At 36.3% G+C, this 24905-nt stretch overlaps 3 pseudogenes; all 3 read left to right on the top strand.

Moving 5' to 3' along the window:
* Positions 1-243: 243 nt before the first annotated feature.
* LOC149024578 (wall-associated receptor kinase 2 pseudogene) lies at positions 244-5701 on the top strand (annotated as a pseudogene).
* Positions 5702-15391: 9690 nt separating this feature from the next.
* Positions 15392-17053, top strand: LOC149024577 (wall-associated receptor kinase 2-like; annotated as a pseudogene).
* A 452-nt stretch (positions 17054-17505) lies between these two features.
* LOC149024576 (wall-associated receptor kinase 5-like) lies at positions 17506-24905 on the top strand (annotated as a pseudogene).

Genomic DNA, 24905 nt, shown 5'->3' with positions numbered 1-24905 from the left:
TCTCCTTCAATCAGTGTCTACTAACGTACACGCGGCGCTCTTTGGAACCTGCCGCTGGATGACCGCGATTAAGCTGGCTGCATACAATTCAATCAATCAAGATCGAAGATTCCTTTTCGCAAGGAAAAAAAAGGTCCCGAAGTTTCCTTCACGTTTCCCTGCTCAAGGGGTTCACATGCCGTTACGCGCAGGGAATTGGAAAAGATCCCAAGTAAGTAATATACTATTATTTAATTCTTCAACATCTTCAAGGACTTATATAAATTGCAGATGAAGCAGAAAGACAATACAGAACAAAAAGCAACAAGAAAGTGAGCCATGGCTGGCCCTTCTCTTCTGGTGCTTAATTGCCTGTTCTTCCTCTTCTTTCTTTCCCAGTTCTTGTTCTCAACAGCAGCAGCTGCTGCAGCAACACCACCCTTCCCAATTGCAAAGCCTGGATGCCAAGATACCTGCGGGAACCTATCAGTTCCTTACCCGTTTGGCATCGGCGATAGCAATTGCTCCAGAGACCCAAGCTTTGAGGTAATCTGCAATGATACTTATTACAACCCTCCAAAACTGTTCTGGGAAAGCACGATAGAAATATTAAGTATTTCATTTGAGAAAGCAGCCAAACTGCGAGTATTGAGCTTTGTAGGTACAGATTGCTACGACTCGCAGGGCAATCCTACTAATCAATCGTCCGTATATCTTATTATTCAGCCTAACTACGCCTTCACCATCTCCGATACGGACAACAAATTCACAACTCTAGGTTGTGACACTAATGCATATCTGAGCAGTGGCACTGGTGTGAATCAATTCTACAGTGGCTGCAACATGCTAAGCACCAGCCCAGATGACTTGACAAACGGTTCTTGCACAGGCGTTGGCTGTTGTCAGACATCCATTCCAAAAGGCTTGAAGGACTACTCTGTAACTGTTGGAAGCTTCAATAGTCACACTTCAGTTTATTATTTAAATCCTTGCAGCTACGTTTTCATCGTCGAGTATACCTGGTACAACTTCTCTACATCCGATCTCTATAATTTCACCAACTATGTGGATGAATCAGGCGATCCCAGAGTTCCTACGGTGCTTGACTGGGCCATAAACTGGCCAACAACAAATCAGACCATTCAAACTTGTGAAGAAGCTATCAAGGATAGCAGTTACGCATGCGGCAGCAACACCATCTGCGGTCTATCCAAAAATGGTCTTGGGTATAGCTGCAACTGCTCTCGAGGTTATCAAGGAAACCCCTATATTGGATGCCAAGGTAACGATGAAACGCCCTCATATTTCAATCTCTAGCTAATTTCTCATCTATCTAACGAACTGAACTAATTAATAGCCTTAATTTGTTGCATGCAGACATAGATGAATGTTGGATACCACATATCAGTCCATGTACGTACAAGTCCTTGTGCACAAATCTACCAGGGACTTACAGCTGTTCTTGCCCGGGTATTTTTCAAGGAGATGGAAAAATAAGTGGGACTGGGTGCACTTTCCCAATATTACAGGTCATATTAGGTAATAATCCTATCTCACTTCTTTTGAACGTACCACGCACTACAATCACGAATTTTTGTTTGCTGCTGTGTTGTGCGGGTAGACCCTTAGTAATCGCAAGATCGCAACCAAATGGCCACGCGACATGAGAAAGATTCCTACAATCATGTCTAATAAAAACAAAGTTTAAAGAAAAACACTAGGAAGCACCTCAAACTTTTTGACGCTAACGTGAATGTTTGGAATTCGGATCATCTTGCTGACGCGACGGGTATTGATCACGAATTACAAGAAGTCCATAGGGTAAGGGCGATGAAGTTTAATTTTAAAATATTTTATTATTTTTTACTTGTGAGTCCCACAGTCTTTTCTTATCTAAATTCTTTTTCCTACTTTTATTATTCTAATAGTATAACTAGCGAATAGCGCCCCATTTATTAATGAAGGATTTGTGGTTGCAAGGTCCTCGGGAGAGCAGAGAGTGCTTTCCATCAAGGGAGATAATTCACACTCGAAAGTTTTATCGTAATTACTCAAATCCGCAATAGTCTACCCAAAGCAAGAAAAGGCCTTAAAGCCCAAAATTTTGAACCACTGGTTAGGGTTAGGTCAAGGACGCTTCGGACTAGGGCCAAGATTGAGTGTTTAACCTGGTCTTACCACTTTATAAGATATATTTAGTAAATGTATAATTATTAGTTGATTGTTTCTATTGACCCGATTGAGTGGCTAATCTTGTCTCATCAGGGTAAGAGGCTCAGTCAAGATTGAGTGTTTGACTTAGTCCGGCCTAGTCGATTCCTGCAACCCTATAAGATGTTTTGGTAACTTATATTCATTAATTGGTTGATTGTTTCTATTTACCCAACCAAGCACCTGACCTTATATCATCAGATTAGGATTAATGGTACCTAGAGTCAGCTCAAGGTTTTAAAAAGCTCCACCCTACCTAAGCCTATTTGCAAAGCCTTGAGGTTATTTACTCCAAACACTTATATCTTGGAAATTTTGCTCTGCTGCAATCATTATTAGGCTACTGCTTATGCGTGCAACCTCCATTTCAGTAACATAATATAATGTTTCACCATTTTTATGTTTTTTAAAATATAAACTGCAGCCTTCAAACTAATAGTGCTTTAACCTCCCAAAAATAAAAACACTTATTTTTTTATTTTTTTGGGGTAAACCTAACAGTCCTAACTTAAAACGTGAGAAGAGAGACAAAAAGACTTCCTTTCCTAAGCCAACATAATTGCAAAAATTTCGAACTTTTTTATATCAACTTTTTTCAGTGATATAATGGTATCATTTGAATTTTTTTTTTTTTTTTTTTTTCCCAGACAAGTAATTTACGAATGATATTTTTGTTAAAAGTTTTTCATAGAAGCGGTTGAATGGTCATATATATCAGCATTTTATTAATAATGCTAAATGTTTTTTTTTTTTAGAGTAAATAAGAAATTTATATTACCAAAATTTTTGTTTTATTAAAAATAGAAATATAAATGCCTATCCTTAGAACATCAACATCCACTTTTGATCTTTTGAACAACACCACCCACTATGATATCAATCTCATCAATATCATGGAATTATAGAAGTGAAAACTTATTCTTTTCATAGCTTGGGCAGCTTAGGAATTAAGTGCAATATAGCTTACTAGTGTCATCTCTTAACAAAAATATACTAACTGAAAAGACTAATTTATATTTGAGCATCAAATGGGTGTGGTAAATAATCTTTTCAAAAACTAGGGTGGAACATTATGGTATGCTATGTAAAAAGGGGGTGCATTGGAAATTTACACTTTAAATGTTTTGGAAACTTTCTTTTATGTATCAAAGCCAATTTCATCGTATCCAGGGATAACCACCTCATATGATATTTTGTAACAGTGGCATCACTTAACAATAATATATTAATTGAAAGGACTAATTTATATTTGGGAATCAAAATGGGTGAGGTATATGATATTCATAAAAATTATGTTGAAACCTTATACTATGCTACGTAAAAAGAGGGTTGTATGAAATTTACACTTTTAAATATTTTGGAAACTTTCCTTATATATCAAAACCAATTTTTGTAATATCCCAGGACAACCACCTTATATGATGTTTTATTATAAAAAATTGGCATAGTCATTTGGAAAGTATGGGCATGTGTAGCATACCTAGTTCCCCTATGTCAATCTCTATCTTCCTCACTTTGAAATGACCCCCTCTTTGGTGGTATCCCATTCTACACCTCATGATGCATGGGTCCCTATTATTTTTTATATACTTCAATCTGTGAATCTCAAATGAGGTGTCAAAAATAGACTAGAAGAGCAAAGCCCATAAAAAGAATGTGATAGTCTAGTATTTTGTTAGTACAATTATATATAGCAAAAATTATAGATAGACCCCATGTATTTACCATCAATTACATCTATTACCCCTGAAAGGAAATCAATTACAAATACCCTCTTCCTGTCAAGTAAGTAGTAAAGCTGAATGATGATATTAACGGTAAGGGGTTTTTTTGTAATTGATTTCTTTTTAGGGGTAGTAGATGTAATTGATTGCAATTTTAGGGGTCTTTACGTAATTTTCCCTTATATATATAACATACATACTATCATGACAACCCTTGTGATAAGCACAGAGGGGTTCCTTATTCCCTTACATAGTGCAGAATAGGGCTGCAAGGGCCAGGGTGGATCGTGCTTTTTAAAATCCAAACCTTGACTCTAATACCCATCGCAGTACTAGGACTGTTACCCTAACAACAAAATAGTAAAACAATGCATAACTCCATATTGTTGCCCTACTTTTGCTTCAGGAAAAAAAAATCCCTAGAAAGTGGTAGGGTTGAGCTAGGCTGAGAGGGCCAGCCCTAGTCAAAACCACTAAAACATTACCCAATACTTAGCCTAATCAATGCTACTTTGGCCCCTCACTTAAACCACTCTTGGGGCCAGATTTTTGAGCACGAAACCTACTTAGACTCAAGGTGAGCTAAGGCAAGTTTGGCCAATCAAGGCCAAATTTGTAACCCCACCCCAATACAGGATCTAGGCTCTATTTGTGTTATGACTAAGATTCATAAATATGTTTTTTTCTCCCACTTTATAGGTACCGGATTAGGATTCCTACTTCTCCTTATTGGCAGTTTGGTGGTGCTCTGGGTACTTTTGAAGAGGAAGGTTAGCAAACTCAAGGAGAAATTCTTCAAGCAAAATGGAGGTCTATTGTTAAAGCAACAACTTCCTTTATATGAAGGAGGAACCACAGAGAGTGCTAAAATTTATACAGTGGAAGAAATAAAGAAGGCAACTAACAATTATGCTGAGAGACAAATCATTGGTCGAGGAGGCTATGGTGTTGTGTACAAAGGAACCTTAGCCAACAACAAAATCGTTGCCATTAAGAAATCAAGACTAGTTGATAAAAGTCAAGTTGAGCAATTCATAAATGAGGTGGTTATCCTCTCCCAAATTAATCACATAAATGTGGTGAAGCTATTGGGTTGTTGCTTTGAGACGGAGGTTCCTTTGCTAGTTTATGAATTTGTTACCAACAATACCTTGTCCCATCATCTCCATGACGAAGAGTGCAAGTCATCAATTTCATGGAAAACACGTTTGAAAATGGCTACTGAGATAGCAGAGGTTCTTGCATATTTGCATTCTGCAACTTCACCACCTATTGTTCATAGAGATATTAAGTCTGCTAACATTCTCTTGGATGATAACTTTACAGCAAAAGTTGCAGACTTTGGAGCTTCCAAGTTGATTCCAATAGATAAAACTCAGCTGAGTACATTAGTTCAAGGAACTTTGGGGTATTTGGATCCCGAGTACTTTTGCTCAAGTCAATTAACTGAAAAGAGTGATGTGTATAGCTTTGGCGTGGTTCTTGTGGAACTATTAACCGGAAAAGCAGCACTCAGTTTTGATAGACCTGAAATTGAGAGGAATCTAGCTATGCATTTTGTTACTTCAATGAAGGATAACAATGCCTGGGAGATATTGGAAGGTCGAGTGTCGAGGGAGGGCAACAAAGAGCAAATCTTCAAAGTCATGGAGCTTGCAAGAAGATGTGTAGGAGTTAAGGGGGAAGAAAGGCCAACAATGAAGGAAGTAGCAATGGAGCTTGAGGGCTTGAGGAGATATGACAAACATCAATTGGACTTGGAAAACCCTCAATAGATGGAAAGATAGTCGCATGTTGATAGTCACAACAATACCATGAGTCATGATAGTTTGGGAGGTACAATGACTATGTCATGGGGTATTGATGGGCAATAATCCTAAATTTTTTAAGCTCCTTTTTTTTCTTTATAAGATTTTTCTTTTTCCTTTTATGCTATGTGATACAGAACAATTATTCCCCTCATCTCCAAATTGATTTGTTATCTTTATTATTATTATTATTATTATTATTATTATTATTATTATTTGAATAAAAGAATCTAACTTTATTTATTTATTTATTGAATGAATAAAACATGCGCACACATAGAAGAACCATACACTCAACCCTAGAACACCAATTGTGCCCAATACACCCAAATTCATTGGCTCCTTTATCATAAAATAAAGCAAAAACAAGTATAACCAAGAGCCCGAACGTAAAATAACATACAAGTTGAGAAGGCCCAAAGCAAGGTTCTACCCCCCCCTTTTTTTTTGTAAAACTTTATCCCAAAAAATCCTTTTTGTTCCTATAAGAGGGAAGAGAAATTAAAAATCAAAGTCAATCATTTAAAATTTTAAATATGTAGTATCTTTGATGGGAGGAAAATCCATCCTAGTTATGCACAATTTGCAACAATAAAAACGACTGCACAAGATAACCTTGCTACCCTACGTAGGGATTAATGCTTATATGTGCATTTATTTTATCATCATATCATATCATGCTACTATATATCAAGAAAAAAAAATCCTCTGTTGTACATACATATGCCAAATAATAGGCAGAGATTTAAAGCTTGGTTTTAAATTTGAAAAGTCCGAAATAGCCTTGTAGTTTATTTGCTTTCTTAGCCAATTATTTGGCATATATGTGCACTATTGTAGACAACAGAGGATGTTTTTCTCAATATATTATTAAAACCTCAAAAGTAATGGCAAATCTTTCATTCGACTAAAATACGCTTTCTCCAAAACAATACACGTTTTTCTCATTGAACAAACCCTTTCAAGCCACTTCTCTATAATATTCATTGAATCACATCACTAACAAAAGGACCCACCTATTTTTAACAGGTTCTTTTAAGAGGTACACCTCTTCAACTAACATCCTGGTATCTTAAATCTTATGTCTTTTCGCCCACTTCCCTTATTCTCTCCTATAAATATTATTCACACACACATGCACACAAAATCTCATTGTATTTCATCCCACCTCAAAAATCCTCCCAATATTATATTTTCAAAAAAGCCTTTTAAAAAAGAAAGAAAAAAAACATAATTCCTAAACAATTATCATATCAATCAACATTATAACTCATGATAATTTAAAACCTATTAAGGAAAAGGAATAAGTTGACCCTTGATCCTTAATCTATTCTTCTTCTAAAGGAAACATTATATTCTTAAATTATTTCAAGAAATAATAAAAACCACGTGCTTATGCATGTGAAATTTTGCTAGGAATAGAAAAGTATTTTAATTTAAAAAAAAAAAAACTAATTCTCTCTTCTTCTTTTTTTCTTTTTTTTCTTTTTTTTTTTTTTTTCTTTTCTTTTTTGTTAAAAAGGGAACACTAGACACTTGTTAACAAAGATTCACTATCTATAAGAGGTTTGACTGATAGTTTGATTTATTTCAAAATGCTACTAATATTTGAGAATAACTCAGGAGATGAGGAGTGCCTCCATGATGGAGGAGAGAGAAACTCTAGAGAAAGATGGTGCGCATAGGTCTTCGGAAAGGGCTGGTAATGGCTTCTCTCAGAAGATGGACGGTGGGAGATCTTTCGCTGGGGTGGTAGGGACTTCCATTATGCCTGAGATTGATTCCCTCCCATCCCCTATGCAGGTTGGATCTTATCGGTGTATTGTTATTCCTCAAACTGAGTACGAGTTGCAGCGTACTCAATTTCGTTTCTCCTTGATTGGGAGGGCAAACTTTCGTCAGACAACAATGGATGCTTTACGTGATCTGGCTTTTAAATCATGGAAACTGAAACAAGGAGTTTCTTTACATTCCCTGGGGAAGGGTTTCATGATTTTTCAATTTAGATGTGAGGAAGATTTGTCAGAAGTTTGGAGAAGAGGTGTCTAGAATATTGGCAATCAACTTATTCGATTCCAACGTTTGCGTCCAAATTTTAACATTCATGCTCTTCAACCGTCTGCCAAACTGGTTTGGATTCGCTTCCCTGATCTTCCTCTTGAATACTGGCATGCCAAGGTATTACTTTCTATTGCTAAGACGGTAGGTCGTCCTGTTTCTTTAGACCGTCGTACTCGTCTTGGTTCTGTAAGACATTACGCAAGAATTCTGGTGGAATTAGAATTGGAAGCTGAGCGAGTGTCTGAAGTTCAAATAGAGCGCCTTCAACCTGGTTCTACACGTGTTTTCAGCTTCATTCAAAAGGTGATCTATGAGGATGGAATTCAAAGATGTTTTCGATGCAATCGAGAAGGTCATTTGGGCAAAAATTGCAATTCTAATATTCCTTCGGCTAAAGAGAAGTTTATTCCTCATCACTTGGCGCATGAAGATGATGTTCTGAATGAAGGTCCTAATTCTATTAGTATTGCAAAGACGCTGGAGTTTGAGGGTGAGAGTAATTCGTCCTCTCAAGTGGTTCATGTGGCTTTAGTGGAGGCAGGGCTGGTGGACTCTTCGTCGGCCAATGAGAATTTAGTTAAATCTTTTTTAAATCAAGGGGTTTCTGCTATTGAGGTGTTGGTTTTGGGTAAGGACTCTTCTAGGAATCATTCTTCTTCGACTCCTACTCAGGACAGCGACCCTTTTGAACTTCAAAAGATCCTTAATGCGGATAAGAGTTCTAAATCTCATGGAAACCTTCAATTGGATGATGGTTTTGATTTTCAAAATGGTGTGTTATTGGTTCGGCCACAAATTTTGAATTTCAAAAATCCTTAGATGCAGATAAGTGTTCTAAGTTAATTGGTAACTCTCCTTTGGAGAGTTCACTAGTGGGACCCGAAGAAAAGATTGAAGATTGTGATTCGGCCAAGCATTTTGAATTTCAAATGTCCATGTTGCGGGTAAGACTTCTATTCAAATTGAAAACCCTACTTTGGGGGATTCATTGGTAGGACCCAATGATAGGAATGAAGGGTGTGATTCGGCCAAGCATAAGCATTTTGAATTTCAAAATGTCCATGTTGCGGGTAAGACTTCTATTCAAATTGAAAACCCTACTTTGGGGGATTCATTTGTGGGACCCAATGATAAGAATGAAGGGTGTGATTCGGCCAAGCATTTTGAATTTCAAACAGTTCATGCTACGGGTAAGAGTTCTATTCAACTTGAAAACCTTACTTTGGGGGATTCATTGGTGGGACCCAATGCTGCAAATGCACTAAGAGATTCGACCAAGGAAGGAAGGTATTTTAGAGAGAATTCTTAGGGGCTGACATGGCAACTAGGGAGAATGCGTTGGACTCTAGTGGGGCCCAGAAGAGTTCGGCCAGATTTGAAAATGATGGAACGCTGCAATTGGAAGTTGTTCCTCCTCCTCCGTCTTCTATCTCAATGAGGGCTGAAGGCTCTCCTCGTCGGAAGCCTGGTCGTCCTAGGAAGGCTCATGCAGTGAAGAAAGTGGCCACAAGTAAAAATGGCTTGTTGGCAGAGGAATTCAAGAAGGTAGATGTTGCTTTAGGGAAAGTGTCTACAGTAAATAAGAGCCTCTCATTGGGAGAGGAAAGTGCTACTCTGTAACTGTTGATATGAAGCTTTTCTTTTGGAATATTCGCGGCATTGGTAATGCGTCTGGTAGGAGGGCCCTGAAAAAGCTGTTAATGACTCATTAACCAGACACTTTTTGTGTCGCTGAACCAAAAGTGGATGTCAGTAAGTGCCCAATTCTCTTTATTAATAGATTAGGATATTTTTCTAATTTTGTGTATAATTTTCGGCTGGAGAAAGTTCCAAATCTTTGGGTCTTTTGGAAAAGAGAGTTGTAGCGGCCCTCTGTTCTCTCTTCATCTAACCAACAACTCTCTCTTCAATTCAATGGCAAGGTGTGCAATTTGGTTTATCAATGGTTCATGCTTGTTGTGATAGATCTGATCGCAGACGGCTTTGGGAGGATCTTATTGCTCTCCCTTTGTCCAACTTACCATTTTTTGTTATGGGGGACTTTAATGCAGTGTTATGGGTGTCTATAAGGAGGGGTTCAAGCAGATTCCAGCTGGGTGCAGCACCTGATTTTTAGGCTACCATTGATGCTTCTGAGCTTTTTGAAGTTCCATCTTCAGGTAGGAAATTTACATGATCAAATCAACACAAAGTTGGTAATGTTCGTTCGGTCCTTGATAGAAGTTTCTTCAATGCCAGATGGTTAGAGTTATTTGGTGATTCTAAACAGATCACTCTTCCGACACACTCGTCAGATCACTCTCTGATTTGTGTCTTTGCTGACAAAGGTGTCAAACCAGTAAACTCTCCTTTCAAGTTCAATAGTTTTTGGATGACTAACGATTCTTTTTTGGAGGTGGTTCGTTTGGCTTGGGTGGAACCGATTGTTGGTGATCCCATTTTTGTACTAGCATAGAGATTGAAGAATGTTAAGCAGCGTCTTAAAGCCTGGGCAAAAATGACATTTCCTAATCTTTTTATTGAAGTACAGCAAGCGGAGAAAGATCTAGAATGCTTTCAAACTAATATTGATCAACTTGATATGACAGATGAATATTTTGATCAAGAGGCTTTCTTGAAGTCAAAACTTGTACAAGCAATGGATCGTCTGGACTCTCTTCTTCGGCAAAAAGCAAAGGTTAGGAGGGAGATAAGAATTCAAAATTTTTCCATCTCTCTACTAAACTTCGAAGGAATAAAAACTCTATTAAATCTTTGTGAAGAATGGATGACACTAGGACATCAAGTTAAGTTGAATTTCAAGATTATGTGGTAACTTACTTTGAAAACTATCATAAAACTAGTTCCTACTTGGGTCACCCAAATGCTATCTCTGTGATTCCAAAAATGCTGATGGATGATGATTGTTTATTACTTGAAGGTTTGCCTTCTAATGAGGAGATCAAAGGAGTGGTATGGGACCTAGATCCTGACAGTTCTCCAGGACCATATGGCTTTTCGGGAACTTTTTTCTGCAAATGCTAGGATATTGTTACTACCGATTTTGGGGCTGCAGTTCGATCCTTCTTTCGAAAAGGGAAACTTCCAAAAGGGGTAAATAATTGTTTCCTCACTTTAGTTCCCAAGGTGGAGAATGCAGCTACACTGGACAAATTTTGGCCTCTTTGTATAGGAAATTTTTTTTGCAAAGCATTGTCAAAAATAATGGCTTCTCGGCTGAGTCATCTTTTGCCTAAGCTTATTTCTGAGGAGCAAGGAGCTTTCCAAAAAGGTAAGATAATTTCTGAAAATATTGTTGTAGCTTCCGAACTTACAAATGTTTTACATTCTTCTATTAGAGGGGGAGAAATGGGAATTAAGATTGATATTATGAAGACTTATGATACTCTATCATGGGAGTTTTTATTCTTAGTCTTGAAGGCTTTCGGATTTTCAAATAGATGGGTTAGTTGGATTCATGAGATGCTTCAGACTACTAGAATCTCAGTTTTATTGAATGGGGGACCAGTTGGATTCTTTGGAGTTGAGAAAGGGCTTCGACAAGGGGACCCTTTATCTCCTCTTCTTTTTCTTCTTACAGAAGAGGTACTATGCAGGGGCCTTCATTCTTTGATAGCTGCTGGTAGATTGAGAGCTTTGTCAAGTCCTAGGGGAGTAGAAGTTCCTTCCGTACTGATGTATGCTGATGATATTTTTATTTTTTAAATGTTTTTTTATGTTATGTTAAAGCTTTGAAAATTTTCTTATCGAAGTATCAAGAATTTTCGGGTCAACATATCAATTTGGAGAAGAGTAAGCTTTTTCTTGGACGTGTGCCTCCTAGTCGGAAATAGAAAATTATGGACATATTAAATATCCTCATTGCTCTCTTTCCTACTCGATATCTGGGGGTAGATATTTTTAAAGGAAGAGTTACTCGTGTCAGATTGCTACCAGTTTTAGAAAAGATTAAGAATCGGCTACAAGGGTGGTGTGGAAAACTGTTATCTTTGGCAGGTAGAGTGGAGCTGGTACGTTCAGTCATCTCTAATATGTCGATTCATAATTTTTCAGTGTACTGGTGGCCTAGCTCTATTATTTCTCAAGCAGAGGCTTTAATGCATAACTTCATTTGGACAAGGAGTATAAAGGCTGTGAAGAAGGTTACAGTGTCTTGGGCAAAACTATGTACTCCAAAATGTGAGGGTGGTTTGGGTATTCGGAGATTAAGAGATGTCAATTTTGTTTCCTTATGCAAGTTGGCTTGGATAATTAAACATAAACACTCTAGTTTTGCTCACTTTTTAAAGGGGAAATTTAAAGATTTATGGGCAGCAGTCATCTTTGATGTTGGGATTGAGGAAGGTTTAGGGTTTTATTCAAGCTCATGAACGGTGGTCAATTGGAGATGGTCAGAATATAAATTTCTGGTTTAACAGATGGTTGGGGAATTTTACCATTGCAGATTATGTTGGTATTCCTCTGGATCTAGCGGGTCATTTGAAATTGAATGTTGCTGATTGTTTACAGTTAAGGGAGTGGAGATTTTTGTCAGTGGACAATGCCAAATTTCAAGAGGTAATCTCTCTTATTATATTATATCATGTTCCTTATGCTGGTTTTGTTGATGTTTGTCATTGGCAAAGTTCGGTGGGGGGAGAGTTTAGTTTTCTATCGGTATAGGATCTCTATCGTAAAAAAGGAGAACAACTAGAATAGGCAAAAAGTATTTGGAAGACTTCTTTGCGGCCCCGACAACAAGTTTTCTGTTGGAGATTTTTTCATGATAGGCTACCTGTTAATGCCTTGTTGACTCGAAAAGGGATAATGCTAGCATCTCGTTGTAATCTATGTGGTAAAGCTTCAGAGGACATAAGACATCTCTTTCTTCACTGCTCATTTTCACGTGGATGTGGAGAAGCTTTTGCAGCAAAGTTTGGTTATATCTGGACAGTAAAATATTCAATTGTAGAGTCGTTCAAGGCTTGGAAACATCAGGCTTCACAGTCTCCTTTACAGACTGCTTGGATTAATGGATGTTGTTTGCTTTTATACTTTCTTTGGATGGTCCACAATCAAATCCGGTTTGAAAATTTAAATTTCAGGACTGATGAGGTGGTGAGTTTAATTTTTTCAAACTTAGTACAGTTTGGCTTTAAAATGGATGGGAGAAAAGTAACTCCTACCATTTTTTCGGATGCAAGAAGATTGGGCCTTCACTTCTCCGTCTTTAGTGCTGCTCCTCCACAATAAATTTTTTGGTGTCCTCCTGCTGCAGTATGGGTAAAACTAAATATTGATGAGTCTTCTTTAGGCAATCCAGGAAGGTCTAGCGGTGGAGGAGTATTTCGAAATGAAGTTGCTGCGGTGGTTTTCAATTTCAATATTTTTTTAGATGTTAAAACCAACTTTGAGGCTGAATTAGAAAGTTTCATTCACGGATTACGTTGGGCAACGCATTTACAAATTACAAAGCTTTTGGTAGAAAGTGATTCAAAAGCTATGGTGACTTTAATACAACAGAAGAAAATACCTTGGTATATCTTTCATATGTGGAGAGAGTTATAAGAATATTTGCTGACTATAGATTGGAAGATTTCACATTGCTATCGTGAAACTAATACAGTGGCAGATTTTTTGGCAAATTCGGCAGCTAGGTCAGGAACTTTTGATATTAACATTCCTTGGTCAGTTTCAATCCTTAATGAACTTGATGTGGATGCCTCTAGACGTCCTAGATTTTGTTTTATGAGTTAATGGTTTTCTAATTTGAGTAGGAACCAGTGAGGAATGGTGTATTGGGGGCAACAGTTGTTGCGGGTAAGAGAGGTTGGTTCCTTATAAGGTATTAATTGATGTATTTTTAATATTTCTTCTTCGCTTAATATAATGACCCTTTTAGCGAAAAAACTCAGGAGATGAAAGCATATTTAGTTTAATTTATCCATCATGAAACTCTTCTTACTTTCTAAAAATAATCATGTTGCGTATCCGGTTCTTAGCATATACAATTTCATAGCCATGGCAAGTTTTGTTTGAACTCTATTCTTATTTTGAAAAAAATAATATATATATATATATATATATATATATATATATATATATATATATATATATATATATATATATATATATATATATATATATATATATATATATATATATATATATATATATATATATATATAGAATATACAACTAAATAAGAGTGGGGCATAACCAACCTTGGGAAATTTCAATACTAATTAGTATCATTGCTAACATTATTTGTATGAAATAAATAAATAGCGTTTCAAACCTATATTATATTTTTGAGATGAAACCTCTGAGGTTGAAGTTGTTACGAGTAGACTTCATTATCAGACTATGGGATCAATGCATATAGGTACCAAATGCAGATATGTCATACCATAATTATACCATGTTTATTTGGTATGAAACGGTTCTAATATTCAACACAATATAGATGATTTATATCATTTTGGTCGTATGATGTACCATATGCTAAAATATATAGGTAATAAAGATATCGTACCATACTTATTTGTTATAGCATGGTATGGTAAAAATGTGTCCCAATCCAAAATATCCCAAGTACCACCTTATCTCATACCGTCATAAGGAAATCTATAACCAAAATCCTTTTTATCTAGTATTTTCTTAGAACCACGTGCATCTTAGAGCAACTTTTACTGAGATTAATATAATTGTATGTAAACATACAACAATCACATGATAAGACAAAAAGTCTCCTCGCCCTATTGTGAAGAAAATTGAATTACTATCCTCATCAATAGCATTTAACTAATCCAACTACGATATGCTTCAAGCCGCAATGAACATTGGGCCATGCATAAGCAATACATCTATATAAATTGATATCCTAGCTCTCTTTGGCATAATTAATATTTATGTTTAATATGATTTATTTATGAATAATCGATTATGATAACAAGTTACGAGTGACAAACAATTTTCATTTGATTACTACTAGACATAATATATTATATAACAAGAAAAAGGTTCCGTACCATTGGGTGAATAATACATTATGTATAATCAGTTTGTTTTAGATTAGTTTTGGTTTACCTATATATAGGCTTTAGTTTTGGTTTTGACTAGTTTTGATATCCCTAAAATATTGTTAAAGCAAAGATGGGAGCAATGTAGAGGTTGAAGAACAGAAGACAAGATTTTGTTCTAATTTTTAGTGATTTTATCATTTAACCACTACTTAAATAGTAATTTTGCACATGTTCATTAAAGATACCCGAAGAAACAAAACTCAAAAATTATTGTTTATGATGAGAAATTATAAACAATCCTTAATCTATTTATAAATCTATGTTTAAATCGATTTATTTGATGAGAAATAAGGATCATAAATCATATCAAATACATTTATTTATGTTTGTAAATCAAATAATCATAAATATTAACTTTACCAAATAATCTTGAATTTAATGGTGATTACTTCGGAACAGTTCTGCTCCCTCCCTCCTAGCTTGGATTATCTTCGACACAAGTCATCGATTCATGCACACCAAAGTTGTAGAAGATTCCACTCATAGTAGGGACTTCTTCCATCGATGGAAAATTAAGGTTAAATTCAAGCATGGTTCAATCTCGATGCATAAGTGGACTAAACCTCCAGATAATTGGATCGCAATAAATTGCGATGGTTCAGCTGTGGGAAACCGTGGTGGATATGGTGTGATTGGAAGAAATCCTGATGGCCAAGTCCTGTTCGCTACGGCAAGGAAATGTGAGGATTCTAATGTTCTACGCATGGAGTTAAATGCAATATTATGTGGGCTACAAAGGGCAGCATATCATGGATACCCACAAATACAGGTCCAATCTGATTCACAGCTTGCAATTCAAATCTTCATTGGGAGCATGCAAAGCCCATGGGCAGCAAGAGGTATTGTAGAAGATATCCTTGATATCAAACTAGGATTCCATCGGTGTGTATTCACGCATCATGTAAGAGAATCCAACTTTTGTGCTGACTTTTTAGCAAGTTATGCGAACTCCTCTGGTTGGACTTGTTCACCAAGATGCTAGTGGGAAACGCTACCAACGCTTGTAATTTTTTTTTTTTTCTTTCCTAGTTTAATATAAAGCACCTTTTCACCAAAAAAAAATTTTGAAAATTAAATGGGTTAATTATAGTAATAGTATAAACAGATTTCTTAGGTTGGTTTGTAGTTTTAAGGCTCAACGGCTATACACAAACTTCTAAGGTCGGTTTATAATTTCTTTATGATTTCCTCAGTTCACTTTTTTCTTTTTTTTTTCTTTTTCTTTTTTTCTCTCTCTTGGTAACATTTCATCAGTTCTTTTTTTTTTTATTATTTAAATTTGGGTAGGATTTCGACCGTTCATTTGACTTCAAATAAGAAGCAGGTTTCTTTGATCGAAGGTTACACATGGTGTGTACAGGACATTGGGAACGTTCTAACATCAAGTAACATAACATTTGCAGATGAAGTAGAAACACAAAACAGAACAAAAAGCAACAAGAAAACAAGTCATGGGTGGCCCTTTTCTGGTGCTTAATTGTCTATTCTTCCTCTTCTTTCTCACCCAGTTCTTGTTTCCAACAACAGCTGCTGCAGCAACATCAACCTTCCCAATTGCAAAGCCTGGTTGCCAGAATACCTGCGGGAACCAATCAGTTCCCTACCCGTTTGGCTTTGGCAATAGCAATTGTTACAGAGACCCAAGCTTTGGGGGAAAATGGAAAAAAAAATTAAAAAAACCCCCAAAAATGTTTAGGGGAAGCACAGAAACCCTAAATATTTCATTTCAGCAAGGCCAACTGCGAGTATGGAACCATGTAGCTACAGATTGCTACAACGCAATGGGCAATCCAACTTAATTCTCATTTCTATACTAGTAGTGTTTTGCTAACAACACTTTCAGTATCTCCAATACTGACATCAAATTCACAACTCTAGGTTGTGAGACTCATGCATATCTCTATGGCTCTGGTGGGAAACAATTCACCAATGGCTGCACCATGTTATGTACCAACCCAGGTGAATTGATAGCATTGCTGGTTGTTGTCAAACCTCCATTCCTAAGGGCTTCAAAGACTACCAAATAATTGTTGCAAGCTACAATAATCACACTTCAGTTTATTATTTCAATCCTTGCAGCTCCGTTTTCATCGTCGATTCTAACTAGTATCACTTCTCTACATCCGAGCTCTTGAATTTCACCAATGATGTGGATGAATCAGGCTATTCCAGAGTTTCTATGGTGCTTGACTGGGCTATAAACTAGCCAACATATCGGACCATTAAAACTAATACCAAGTTAGAATTTCGTTTGAGAGAGAATTCTTCCACACACATTAGTGAGTGGAAGATTTATATTAATATTATTTGAATTACAATTCAAATATTTGAATTTGAATTACAACTTGTTTACAATCAAACTCTACAACTTGTTTAACTATAACTCAAACTCTTCTTGATCGGGTTGGAGATAAGATCAATCGAGGATAGAGTTAGTAACGGTGGATTTGAATTTGAATTTGAATTCAGAGGCTTATCCTTTACACTCCCCCGGCAAGTTCATTGGTTGAGAAAAAACAATGAGCTTGGATTTTAAAATTTTGAATCTTGGAATAGATCAGTCTTTGGTGAGAATATCTACGATTTGGTTTCTTGTGAGAACAAATCGGATTGAAAGATTTTGCAAGTGATCTTGATAAAAGGAGATCCACTACGGCTATGTGTTTAAAATTGCAGGAGGAGCTGTGAGCTGGGTATCTAAACTACAGACAGTTGTAGCACTGTCTACAATAGAAGCTAAGTATATGGCAACTACACAAGCTTGTAAAAAAGCAATCTCGATAAGAAGATTCATGGAAGAACTTGGGCACAAATACGAGAAGATTCTCTTGTATTGTGACAGTCAGAGTGCCTTGCACATTGCAAGGAATCCAGCTTTTCATTCCAGGACAAAACACATAGAAGTACAATATCATTTTATTCGTGAAGTGGTGGAAGACGAAAGGATGGATATGCAGAAAATCCACACGAAAGAGAATCTAGCAGATGCATTGACAAAGGCAATCAACACTGACAAGTTCATTTGGAACAGATCCTTGTATGGCTTGATAGAGACGTAGACAGCATGGTAGTGACAAGATAGAAAATGGTGTGAAGATTAATTGATTCTCAATCTAATCTCTAAGTGGGAGATTGTTGTGTAGTCTTAGTCCCACATCTAGTAGAAGTGGGAGTTGTTATCCCACATCGAAAAAGAAGTGGGAGTTTGTTGAGAGTTTTAGTCCCAGTTCAAGTAGATGTGGGAGAAGGTAGGATGGGGAGAGGCTATAAAAGGATGCATCCCCCTCCACATGTAATTCATCCCAAAATCTTTCCTCTTGTATATTTATTTATCTATAGCAGAGTTTTCTCTCTTGCCCGTGGTTTTTTCCCTCGGTGGGTTTTTCATAACCCAACAAGTTACGCATGCAGCAGCAACACCATCTGCGGTCTCTCCAAAAATGGTGCTGGGTATAGCTGCAACTACTCTCAAGGTTATCAAGGAAACCCCTACATTGGATGCCAAGGTAACCATGAAATGCCCTCATATTTCAATCTCTAGCTAATTTCTCATCTATCTAACGAACTGAACTAATTAATAGCCTTCAGTTTTTGCATGCAAACATAAATGAATGTGAGATACCAGATACCAATCCATGTACCTATAGTTCCTTGTGCACCAATCTACCAGGGACTTACAACTGTTCTTGCCCAAATGGTTATCAGGGAGATGGAAAGATAAATGAGACTGAGTGCACTCTTATCCCAAAGCAACTCCCAGTATTATAGGTCACTTTAGGTAATAATCCTCTCTGACTTCTTTTGAGCCACACACTACAATCACGAATTTTTCTTTGCTACTAGGGCTGTGCTGTGCGGATTTTGCTTGGGAGCAGTGCCTCGTAGGCACTGCTTCAAGCAACGAACGGCTAGATGGAAGGGAGTCATGAAATATTAAATTCACACCACACAATATCAACATGTGCAATTTAAAACAACTTAAGTGAACAGCTCCGGTTTTTCCACCTAATCCAAACAGTTCAAGCAACTCAAACCAATTCATTTTGAACCAAGCCTGAGCAAAACGACTTTCATTTGCCGCTACGATGATATCCAAGCTCTGCAAGCTTCCGCTTCCTGTGATAAAACAACAAAACAACGAGAAAAAAAACCCAAGTCTCCATTGAATCACCAACAGAATCAAAAATTCTAACCCAGAAACAGAATAAATGGAATTCAATTTAATCCCAATAATGAGAACAAAAATAATAAAGGGAGACTTTACAATTCACACTGGAAGAAGGAACCAATTAGGACCGAAAGAAGCAGCAGCCATGGAATCAATCGAAGAGGACTGAAAGGAGAATTCCTTCCACTGAGGATGTAATGCATCGATCAGTGTTAGGATCATTTGATCGTTCGTTGCTTTGAGCCAAACGAACCATTTGGATGTCATTCACTAAAACCATCGGCAAAATTAACTGCCCACAGATTCTATTAACACAGCCAGTTTCCTTGAACATCTTTTTTCTGCTCTTCCTATTTAAAGCTTCCGTCTCAACCTCACACTACCAAGTTGTACTCAGAGCATTTTTCTCATTTTCCTAAGCCAACCTAATTGCAAAATCTAGAATTTTTTTATATCAACTTTTTTTTAGTGATAGAAGGGTATTATTTGAATTTTTTTTTTTCATTTGACAGGTAATTTTAAAATTAAGAATGATATTTTTGTTAAAAGTATTTCATGGAAGCGGTTGAATGGTCATATATATCGAACATTTTATTAACATTAAATGCCTATTCTTTCTTTACCAAAAAAAATATTTTTACTTTAGAGTAAATAAGAAATTTATAACCAACGGGGATTGGTCCAAGTGGTCAACCACCGATTTATAAACCGGGGTTGGCAAACAAAAAAAATATTTATATATATATATTTATATTATCCAAAAAAAAAGTAATAAAAATTTATTAAAAATAGAAATATAAATGCCTACCCTCTTTAGTACATCAACATCCACTTTTGATCTTTTATTAATTTATTACTTTAAATTCATATTCAATTTTTAACTTTAAAATAATAAAGAAAATCTAATTACCTATCAACTCTTTAGAACAACACCACGCATCATCAATAAAGTTATCATGAGCTCATGGAATTATAGAAGTGAAAACTCATTCTTTTCATAGCTAGGGTAGTTTAGGAATTAAGTGCAATATAACCTACTAGTGTCATCTCTTAATGAGAATAAACTAAGACTAATTTATATTTGAGCATCAAAATGGGTTTGGTATATGATCTTTTCAAAAACTAGGGTGGAACATTATGCTATGCTATGTAGAAAGGGGTGCATTGGAAATTTACACTTTAAATGTTTTGGAAAATTTTTTATGTATTAAAGCCAATTTCATCTCAGGGATAACCACCTCATATGATACTTTGTTACAATGTCATCACTTAACAAGAACATACTTAATTGAAAGGACCAATTTATATTTGGGAATAAAAATGGGTGTGGTATATGATATTTTTAAAAACTAGGTTGGAACGTTATACTATGCTATTTAAAAGAGGCACATATGAAATTTACACTTTCAAATATTTCAGAAACTTTCCTTATATATCAAAGCCAATTCTTGTTGCATCCAAGGACAACCACCTTATCTGATGTTTTATTATAAAAAGTTGGCTTATAATTATTGTCAGTCGCAAATTATGGGCATGCGTAGCATAGCCTAGTTCTCTATGTCAATCTCTATCTTCCTTACTTTGAAATGACCCCCTTCCCCCTCTTTGGTGGTATCCTGTTCTAAACCTCCATTATTGCTATCTGACTTGTTTACTACACATTTGTGACACATGGATCCCTATTATTTTTTGTATACTTCAATCTGAGAATCTCAAATGAGGTGTCAAAAATAGGACTAGAAGAGCAAAACTCATAAAAAGAAAGTGATAGTCTAGTATTTTGTGAAAATACAATTATATATAGGGCAAATTACATATAGACCTCATCTACCATCAATTATATTTACTACCCCTGAAAAGAAATCAATTACAAATACCCTCTTACTGTCAAGTAAGTAGTAAAGCTGAATGATGATATTAATGGTAATGGGGTATTTGTAATTGATTTCTTTTCAGGGGTAGTAGAGGGTCTATACATAATTTGCCCTTATATATAAAATATATATACTGCCACGACAATCCTTGTGATAAGCACTAGAGGTTCCTTATTCCCTTACATAGTGCAGAATAGGGCTGCAATAGGGTCGGTCGGGCTGGATCATGCCTTTTAAAATCCAAACCTTGACTCTAATACCCTATCGCAGTATTAAGACTATTACCTAACCACAAAATAGTAAAACAATGTATAACTCTATATTGTTGACTTACTTTTTCTTTAAAAAAAGAAAAAAGAAAAGAAAAATTAACCAAGAAAGTGGTAGGGTTGAGCTAGGCTGAGAGGGCCAGCCTTAGTCAACCACTAAAACATTACCCGGTCCTAAGCCTGATTAGGGCTACTTTGGCCCCTTCCTTAAACCATTCCTAGGGCCAGATTTTAGAGCACGAAACCTATTTAGGCTCAAGGTGGGATAAGGCAGGTTTGCCAAATCAAGGCCATATTTGGACCCTCAGTACAGGATCTAGGCTTCATCCGTGTTATGACTAAGATTCATAAATATGTTTATTTCTCCCACTTTATAGGTACCGGATTAGGCTCCCTACTTCTCCTTATTGGCAGTTTGGTGGTGCTTTGGGTACTTTGGAAGAGGAAGGTTAGCAAACTCAATGAGAAATTCTTCAAGCAAAATGGAGGTCTATTGTTAAAGCAACAACTTCCTTTATATGAAGGATGAACCACGGAGAGCGCTAAAATTTATACTCAAAAACTTGTTGTGAAAAATAACAATGCAAGTGTATGCTGTCGTAACAAGTAATATAATGATAAAAGATCGATCCCTCGAAGATTATAGATTAAGTACCAAATTAATTATACCAATTTTATTTGAACAAATAATAAGGAAGATAATTATTCTAGACTATAATGCAAATTGAGATTTATTAATAACTAAAAATCTAGGGGTCAGATTTCACTATAATTAAGCATTCACACCCTTTTATCCCTCTTTATAATTTGAGAAATATTTTCCTGATTGATAGTCGAGATTCCCTTCTCTATCTACTAGTCTCTCTCGAATACTAATAGAAATTCCCTCAATTACTAACCCACTATATTTCTATGTGAGTTACAACAACTGAGAAATCATTAAATTCTATGGATTCCCATGTAACAACTACACAAACCATGTAAGTATATCTCTATCCTACATGTAATTCATGCCTTTTACTCCAATGAACTAAACACATAAATCCCCTCTCAGTTCATTATGATTAACAAATCAGTTGATTAGTGACCAATTAATCCAAAGCATGAAGAATAGAAAGTAAAAACTCAATCAAAGGAAACAATATTCAAAATTATATAGATGAAGTCAAGAGTGGGAATTCAAAGATAGGCTACATCTGATCCCTAGAAAAACTAAATTAGTTCATACTCTAAATTAAAAACATTACAGAGGAGTTCAAGAACATTGAAAGAAGATCAAGAAAAACTTTTTTTTTTTTTTTTGGTCAACAAGAAAAACTTATTCACCAAAGCCATCCAACGTCTTCTGGTTCGACCTCTCTGCTCCTCCAAAGCTCCAAAAAGGTTCTCTCTGGCGTTCCAAAGCTCCCAAAAACGTCCTCCCCCTCTTCCTGGAGTTTTCTATCCTCTTATAGATTAATTAAACTCCGAGTTTGAATCAAACTCAGAGTTCTTATCTGACTTAACCAATGAGTGTTTTGACGTATAAATCGGACTAACTTAGAGATCTCCAATGCATAATCCCACCGTTGGATTTGAAGACCAAGAAGTCGTGAAGCTCTCCTCCAAAATTTGGCTTGATCGGACACCAATGACCATCCGATTAAGATCTTGATCAAAACTAGACAGAGACACTCAAAAACGGGATTCATTTGTCTTTCTTATTTGAATTGGATTCTTCTTCCTCTTTTCCCTTCTTTCATCAAATCCTAAATAGGAAATAAAACATAGAAGCATGCAAGGACTCATTCTCTCCTACACGTAAAAGTAATAAATCTTAATTAGAATTTGTTAGGAAATATATAAAATCACCAAAATTATAGAAATTAAAGGAAAGGGTGCAAAATATTCATTTTCATATCATATAAGGGTAAATTGATATAAAACAATTGTAAACACATGGAAATATAGTAAATTAATCGTATAAAATAATATGTTTGAAATCAACTTATCATTTTATACAGTGGAAGAAATAAAGAAGGCAACTAACAATTATGCTGAGAACCAAATCATTGGTCGAGGAGGCTATGGTGTTGTGTACAAAGGAATCTAAGCCAATAACAAAGTCATTGCCGTTAAGAAATCAAAACTAGTTGATAAAAGTCAAGTTGAACAATTCACAAATGAGGTGGTTATCCTCCCCCAAATTAATCACAGAAATGTGGTGAAGCTATTGGGTTGTTGCTTTGAGACGGAGGTTCCTTTGCTAGTTTATGAATTTGTTACCAACAATACCTTGTCTCATCATCTCCATGATGAAGAGCGCAAGTCATCAATTTCATGGAAAACACATTTGAAAATGGCTACTGAGATAGCAAAGGTTCTTGCATATTTGCATTCTGCAGCTTCACCACCTATTGTTCATTGAGATATTAAGTCTGCTAACATTCTCTTGGATGATAACTTTACAACAAAAGTTGCAGACTTTGGAGCTTCCAAGTTGATTCCAATAGATAAAACTCAGTTGAGTACATTAGTTCAAGGAACTTTGGGGTATTTGGATCCCGAGTACTTTTGCTCAAGTCAATTAACAGAAAAGAGTGATGTGTATAGCTTTGGTGTGGTTCTTGTGGAACTATTAACCGGAGCAGCATCACTCAGTTTTGATAGACCTGAAATTGAGAGGAATCTAGCTATGCATTTTGTTACTTCAATGAAGGATAACAATGCCTGGGAGATATTGGAAGGTCGAGTGTCGAGGGAGGGCAACAAAGAGCAAATCTTCAAAGTCATGGAGCTTGCAAGAAGATGTTTAGGAGTTAAGGGGAGAAGAAAGGCCATCAATGAAGGAAGTAGCAATGGAGCTTGAGGGCTTGAGGAGACATGACAAACATCCATGGTGTTGTAAAATGTTTAAAACTTATTTAATATTATTTAATATTTTTATATGTTTGAATTGTGTCTTTTATCCTATGGTTTTTATTTAGTCCCACTTTGGGTTGAGAGGAGCTAATTATATCGTTTATATATAGTAAGGGCCTAAGTGATATTAATTTGTGTGACACGAACCGAGCCTGAACCCTGTTGTGACCCTACCATGATTATATAAATATATATTAATATTAATATTAATAAATCTATATGACTTGGGACTTGGGGATGCCATTAGAGAGGCACTTTCCTATAAGGAGGTCAACTGGATAGGAACCTTCCTGAAGGGAGTTGAGCTAAATAGGTACCCTCACTAAGAGAGATGACCTTACCCTTTCACCCACAGCCTTTGGGGCTCTATATAAATGCATTTTCGAGTTCATTCTGAACACAAAATTTCCTCCTTCTCTCTCTCTCTCTCTCTCTCTCTCCCCTCCCCCCCCCCCCCCCCCCCTCCCTCCCTCCCTCTCTGTCTCTCTCTCTCCCCTTGTATCCGCAAGTGAACATAGCCTGATTACACCTTAAGTCACCTTTCTGGGGTGCAACCTTAAAGGTTTTGGCTGACTGATCTTGGGGTGAAGACACTTTTGAAACCTGTGTTGCACAATTCGGAGTGTCAAAATACCTTAAAGAAAGTACCTCTAGTACGTTTAAGCTCTGAAGAAGTATTGTGAGAACAATCGTTCAAGTGTTTGTGCAAATTCCTCAACCGTTTTCAACACATGGGACTTGGGAAACCCTCACGAGATGGAAAGCTTGTTGCATGTTGATAGTTACAACGACACCATGAGTCATGATAGTTTAAGAGTCACAATGACTATGCCATTGGGGTATTGA

Source organism: Hakea prostrata, chromosome 2 (genome assembly GCF_041222555.1).
Source record: "Hakea prostrata isolate BN-2017 chromosome 2, UWA_Hpros_2, whole genome shotgun sequence".
In the NCBI taxonomy this organism is placed as follows: Eukaryota; Viridiplantae; Streptophyta; class Magnoliopsida; order Proteales; family Proteaceae; genus Hakea; species Hakea prostrata.
The sequence above is the reverse complement of the archived record's forward strand: the minus strand, read 5'-3'. Positions and strand labels throughout refer to the sequence as shown.